Raw genomic sequence first — 7,472 nt, 5'->3', positions numbered from 1 at the left:
GTTATCTGTGGGTTGTTTTCCCCCAGCTCCTAAGGGGTGTCCCCCAATACTACATTCTCCGAATACTCAGCTTATGGGAATTAATCTCTCCTCTATCTGTTCTCCCACAGTGCTTTCTCCAGCTGCCAGCATTTCGACACCTGGCCCATTCTACTTTGTGCTTCACGGAGCCTGAGGGTTAGTCTGCTTTGACTATTGTAAATTCTTGAGGGCCAGGAACCTGTTTGGTTCACCTTTGTGCCTGCACAGTACTCAACGTGGGCTTTGCAAGCAGAGACTTTTTTTTAAAACATTTTTTAAGACTTATTTATTATTTATACAACATTCTGTCTGCATACGAGATCTTAGATGGTTGTGAGCCATCAAGTGGTTCCTGGGAATTGAACTTAGGACCTTTGGAAGAACAGTGTTCTTAGCATGTGAGCTCACAGTGTTCTTAGCCTCTCCAGCCTCACAAGCAGAGATTTTTACCAACCCCTTTTCATTCCCTTTGGGGACTCTGGTAGAAAGAGGCCCCAATGAGGGTTTGTCAGTTAAGAAACTTTGCAAGGCTCCATCTTACGATCTGGCTGTCCCCAGCCTCCACCCCGTCTTGTCCAGCAAAAGTCAAAGGAGCAAAAGCAGAGGTTTCTGTTGTTTTGTTTTTTGTTTGTTTGTTTGGTTTGATTTTTTTTTTTTTTTAAAGGAGGTGCTAGGGATAGAATGCACTGAGCTACATACACACTCAGTCTTTGGGTTTTTTGAGCAGTTCTTCAATGGCTGGCTTCAAATGCTCCAACCCCCCTCCCCACCTCCCCTGCCTCTGCCTCCCTCCTACTGTGATTGCCAAGCAGAAGGTGTTTCTACTTTAAGCCTTGAGTGACTGCGGACGGGGTGGGGCATGGCGAGGATGAAGAGAAGCAAGATCATTTAGAAGTCTTGGGACAGAGCCCTGATCACAGCATTTAGTGCCTGAATAGAGGATTCAGGATGGTCTTGGCTCAGTAAATGTCAGCCATATTGAGCTTTTTATAGAGCGATTTTCTTCCTGGTGTGCTGTTGGAGACTGTGAGGAATATGAAATGGGATGATTGAGTTCAGAAGCTTGTAGCTTGTTTGGGAGCATGTATAGAAATTTCTGAAATTCTTAGAAACCAAGATGACACTTGAGTTCTAAAATATTTTGATGTAAGTGACTTAAGGGTTTCTCTAGGACATGCTGTGAACCAAATGAGAACATGGATGATCCATTAGCCATGGCAGGAACTTCCTGAGTCTTGTACATAGTTGGAGCCCAAAAACGTTTCTTTTCCTCCTTGGGTTGGGCTGTAGCTCAGGTGGTGGAGTTCCTGCCAAGCAAGCATAAACCCTGGGTTTGTTACATTTGTTTATTTATTCTATGTATGAGTGAGTCAGTGAGTGAGTGAGTGAGTGAGTGAGTGAGTGTAAGACAACTGGCAAGGGTTGGTTTTCTCCTTCCACCAGGTAGGGCCCAGGGACCGAACTCAGTTTTTCAGATTTGGTGGCAAGCATGTCTTCACCTGGTGAGCCACACCCACAGTCCCGGCTGTGGAGTTGATTCCCAGCAGCACATAGGCATTCAAAGCCAGACTGGGCTACATAATAGTTTGTCTAGAGAAAAAACAAAACAAGATTAAAACAGTAAATGCTATCAGGCAGTGGTGGCATATGCCTTTAATTCCAGCACTCGGGGCAGAGGCTGGCCTCTGTGTATTAAAGGCCGATCTGGACTATAGAGTGATTTCTAAGACAGCCAGAGCTATACAGAGAAACCCTGTCTTGAGCCCACACCCACTCCCCAAGAAGAAAGTGAAAGCCTTTTCTTCATTTGTACCTATGAGGTTACCCTTAAGATAAACTTTGAGGAGATCTGAAGAGAGTAGGGACAGGAAAGCTACTTTCTTCTTTGGCGGTGTGTGTGTGTGTGTGTGTGTGTGTGTGTGTGTGTGTATGTGTGTGTAGATAGGTAGCTGGCCTGGAACTGACTATGCAGGGTAGGCTAGCCTTGAATTCAGAGAGATCCAGATCCATCTGCCTCTACCTCCTGAGAGCTGAGATTAAAGTGTGTGCTACTACATATGGCAGGAAGGGCATGTTAGAAAGTCACCTGTATTTATAAAATCCTTAAGTCAGTGCTACTCAAAAGATCTGAAAACTCTGATCCAGAGGAAGTGTCTCCCCTTGACTTCTTTAGATCAGTTCCAAGACCTCCTCTTTGGGGTACAAATGTCATCTGGTGTTATAATTCCTTTTCTTTTTCTTTCTTTCTTTTTTTTTTAAACCAATAAAATGGTTGGTGGTCGGTCTCTACATATATTCCTAGTGCAATGCAAATTCATGGAAACAGCTGCTCAACTTTATTGTTCATAGACTAAACTTGAGAAAAAAAAAACTGTACAAGTTCAATGCTGACAACCTTTTCAAAAACTTTTGCTCCATGGTTGGCTGAACCGGCAGGTACCAGCATAGGAGGCTGATGACGATGGAATTGAGAGTGTTCCTTCTCCTCAGAGTTCTGTTCAGCAACCCAGCCCATTTTTTAAGTTACAGTTTGTTCATTTGTTAATTCTCTGTGTGTGTGCGTTGAATCTGATTCTGCTAAGACGGCCAGTTTCGCACTATTGAGTCTTCAATCCAAGAGAATGGCGGGTAGCTCCACAGTCTATAGTGTCATCTTCAGTTTCTCTCTGGAGTGTTTTAAAGTTTCTCTCATAGAAGCTGTCCACTTCCTTGATTAAGTTTATTCTGAGATAGTTTGTTTTTTATTACCTTTTATAAAATAATTTATTAATTTTTATTGTATACGCATTGGGGTTTTGCCTGCATGTTTGTGTGTCTGAGTGTTGGAGCCATGTGGGTGCTAGGGATTACACTTAGGTCCTCTTGAAGAGCAACCAGTGCTCTTAACTGGTGAGCCATCTCACCAGCAACTTTTTACTGAATTTTGTTTCCCTGATTTCTTCCTCAGTATGTTTGTCATTAGCATATAGGCAAGCTTTTCATTTTTGTATGTTAATTTTACATCCTTCCACTTAGCTGAATGTGTCAGTTCTAAGAGCTTTCTGGTTAAGTCTTTAGGGTCTCTTTTTTAACTACATTATTTTTTTCATACCATATATTTTGATCATATTTCCCCTCCCCTAAGCTTCCTCAGTTCTTCCCTACTTCCTTATCCATCAAATTCCTGTTATTTCTCTTACATCAAAACAGAACAAAACCAAAGAAAACAAAACAATAACCAAACTGACAAAAATATTAAACCGTAATAACAACACCGACATCAACATCATACACACAATATAGTCTGTTGGTCCAACTGTTTCTAAGCATGAGACGTCCCCTGGAGTATAATCCTTGCTCCATTGGTAAAAACTTCCAAAAGATATCAATTACAAATGGCTTCTTGGTTAGGGGTGGAGCTTTGTGCCCATCTTCCTTTCTCTGTGCTGGGATTTTATCTGGTTTGCATTTGTACAGGCCTTGGGCATGCTGCCACAGCCTCTGTGAGGTCTTCTTTGCATCAACACTGTTTGCCGTGCTCTTGGGAGTCATTGACCACCTTTGGGTCTTAAGATCCTGATCCTTGAGAGGAGGGATTTGATAAAGCCATCCCATTTAAGACCGAGTGCTCCAAAAATCTCAGACTATCTGTACATTGTCCAGTTATGGGTCTGGATTAATTACCTTCTTCTGTAAGAAGCTTCTCTGATGAGTGTTGAGCTATATGTTAAACTATGGGGATAGCAATATATCACTAGGAATCATTTTATTGCTATGTTCATTTAGCAGAATAATAATAATAATAATAGGTTTCCCCCAGGGTCCATGACATAAACTAGTGTTAGATTTTTGGCCTCAATAATAGTTCAGGAACATAGTTCCATCTCATAGAGTGGATCTTAAGTTAAAAAAAAAAAAAGTCATTGGTTACTCCCATAACATTGGTGCCATTACTGTACCAGTGTATCTTACAGGTTGTAGGTCTGTTTGGTTGTAGGTCTCAGGGTTCATACTTGGGTGAGACTGGTGATTACTTTTCTCCTCTAATGTGGTAGTTTGAATAAAAATGGCCCCAGAGTTACTTACATATTTCAATGCTTAGTTACCTCGGAGTGGCCTATAATGAAGTGGATATTAAACTACAACAAAATGTTGGTTCTCCTTCAGGGCTATTTGAAGAGCAGCACCCTGCGTGGCCTCCCTGAGCAGGTGATATCTAAACTGACTGCCAGTATTTCTGTACTTTTGATTGTGGGCTGGACCTGGTGTTTGCATTTAAGAAGCAATATAGCAGAAGTGTACATTCTGGGTACATTCAGGGTACATTCCCTGAACTCAGAAAGACCCAGTGGTAGCTGTCTTACTTACCTTTTCTCTGTCTCTTGCTTTTTCCCCCTGGAGCCCTGTTCTGGTGGAAGGAGAAGGCTCACATGCAAAGCCCTGGTGTCATTGGCCAGCAGATAATGTGAGTCTGAGATCTGCCAACAGCCAAGAGAGCTTGGAAGCAGACACGTTTCTGCTTGAGGCTTGTGATAAGTAAGTGTGGCTTTGCTGACTCTGCTAGTGAGAGAATATGTCTATATTACATATGAAGTCTGGATTCAGAACTGAATCTAAGATTATATATGTTTCAAGTATGACATTTGGAAGATGATTTGCTCTATGGCCATTGACATTCACTAAACGCTGTGTTGGAGGGAATGCAGACTAGAAGAAAAACGAGAAGCACACCTGCAGTATTTTTATACAGTAAGTGATAAATCCGATGAGCAATTTATAGCTATGAAGTAACATTACATCAGTGCATTCTATTTCCTCGATGCAACTATCTGGCTTAATCCTATAAATATAAAATGATGACTTGGTATGAAAGGTATTCACCACTTAAAGAACAGACTCGTCTACTGATTGGAGGTAAGCACTCTACTGATAGGGATAAAAAAACAGGGCCCAATGGCAATCCTAGATAGCAGGAGCAGTGGAGGAGAGCTCCCACAGTGATCCAAGCTCTGCTGCAGCAGCAGGGGCTGGAGAGACCCTGAAATTGACAGGACTTTACAGCACCAGGCTGCCATTTGATAGCCCAGTAACTGAGTGCAGGCAGACAGCCCACAATCTGAGTGCAGGGAGAGACTGGGCTTCTGCCAACAACAGAAAACAAGTTCCAGTTCCCAGGCATGATGGGAGAGGACCTTCTCCTCCTTTCCCCACTTCTACTTTGACATTGGGCAGGAGTGAGGAGACAGCAGCAGCAGCCCTAATTGAGAACACCTTCAGGGGTTGGAGAATGACGTTGCCCCAAGCCAAGAAATGCTGGAAGCCAACAGCATCTGGAAGAGGCAAGGAAGGATCCTTCTCTGGAACTTTCAGAGAGGGCGTAGTCCTGCTGGTACCTTGATCTGGGGTTCTACTCTCTAGAACTGTGTGAGGAAACATTTCTGTTGTCCTAAATGTCAAAGGCTGTGACCACTTACTATGGCCTTCCTAGAAACGGATGCATATTTGCTTTGCATTTCCCTTCTGCTTTAGTTCTGCTCCTGTTATATGAAACTATTCTTATAAAATATTATTCAGCTATGAAAGAGAAAGATACTCTGTCGTTTGCCACAGCACAGATCAATCTGGAGGACAACGCTGAATGGGCTCTCCTGTAGAGAGCCAAACTCACAGATGCCAAGTAGAATGATTCTTACCAAATGCTGGGAGGGGAAGACGGGGAGATGCTCATCAAAGGGACAAATTTTGTGATGAGATTGCTAAGGCTCTGTGGTGGTCTCAATGAGAATGCCCTCCACAAGCTCATGTGTTTGGATAATTGGTCCCCATCTGGAACTGTTTGGGAAGGATTAGGGAAATGGCTCTGTTGGAGGAGGTGTGCCTCTGTGAGACACACTTTGGGAGTTGAAAAGTTCATGCCATTCAGTTAGCTTTACCTGTCTGCAACGTTTGGATGAAGATGTAAGCTCTCAGCTGTTCCTGTTACCATGCTTTTGTTCCCACATCATGGACTCTTAATTCTCTGAAACTTTCAGCCCCAAATTAAACACTTAAAAAATAAGTTGACTTGGCCAGTGTCTTAACATAGAAATAGAAAGTAACTTAGAAAGAAGTTGGTTCCTGAGCATAGACTGTTGCTGTGACAGGCTTGATCATGCTGGGTTTTTGAGGATTGTGGAAAACATTGGGACTTTTGTTGTGGGTAATTAATATTTATTACTTATTTAACTTTTAGTTAAACACAGTTATTCCTAAACCATCTGTACACCCAAATCACCACACAGAGACTAGGATTAATTTAATTAACCTAGACCACAATGCTGGGCAATGATTACTCCATCCTAAACCTCCAAACCCGCATAGTTTCCTACCATTTAGATTTTACCCATTATTATTCGCTTTTAGTCATATCTTAGGCCCAGTTCAGCTCTCCTCATGGTTCCAAGTCCTGTCCTGCTGATCTCTGCTCCCTGATCTCTCCCACTTGCTTCTCTCTCCTTCCCTCTGGACCAGAATGTCCCACCCTATTCTCTCCATTGCTGGAACAAACAGTGGCATGTTTACACAAACAAATGGTGGCATGCAATGTCCAGATTGAAACCAGATATGGGGTAGAGAAATCAGCACTTGAAGGAACAAGGGTAAATTGTATACATTCCACAAGAACATTATATCAACATTTCTCCCTTTAAGTCTAATAAAAGGCTCCTTTTCTTTCAATACAATAATAATTATAAAAGTTATGAAAACTATTAGGTAAGATTTACATGTGCAATGTCCAGTTCACATGCATTTGGCAACTTAGGAGAAAGTACTTGATTATTTATCTTATCTTGACAAGTTTAGAGTTCTATAGCTAAATTAACTTTTATCCTTATTGGTATTACCTATATGAAAACATTGTCTTAAATTCTAAACAACTTAAGCTTAATTGTGGAAATATAACTATTTGGTCTTCAACCCCACTAGAAACTTGAGAAGGAATAAAATTAGTTACTGGAGTAAATAGGAAGTGCATGTTAGCAGCTTCCAAAAAATAAAAAATTGACAGAGACAGTTTGCTGCCTGAACAATCACCCAAAACTCTCTATAATGTTGGAGCATCATCTTCAGCCTTCTGGCTCAGTATATTTGACAGACATCTATATGAAGCAGGAACTATTTAGGACTTGCTTACCCTGTGTTGGCAGAGTTCAGGAGTCGACTTGTCCTGCATTTTTGGCAGAATTCTGTCTGTCATAAAGTGAAGGCATTTTCTTTGCCTGAGTGGCTTGTTTGCCACATTTGAAGCCATCTCCATTTGGAGGTTCTTGGATGCTCATCATCATCTTTGAGGGGAGAGGGTGCTGCCAGGAGATGACCTGTCTCATTGTCAAAGAATTCTTAAAATAATAAAGACATTTTAAAGTGCCATATTCTGTAGGTCTCTGAAATTTTTGAAGACTTACCTATCTTTTTATAATCAACCTGTCTAT

The sequence above is a fragment of the Psammomys obesus genome, unplaced genomic scaffold (genome assembly GCF_907164565.1).
Source record: "Psammomys obesus unplaced genomic scaffold, mPsaObe1.curated_primary_1811, whole genome shotgun sequence".
Classification (NCBI taxonomy): Eukaryota; Metazoa; Chordata; class Mammalia; order Rodentia; family Muridae; genus Psammomys; species Psammomys obesus.
Note: the sequence above shows the minus strand (reverse complement) of the source record.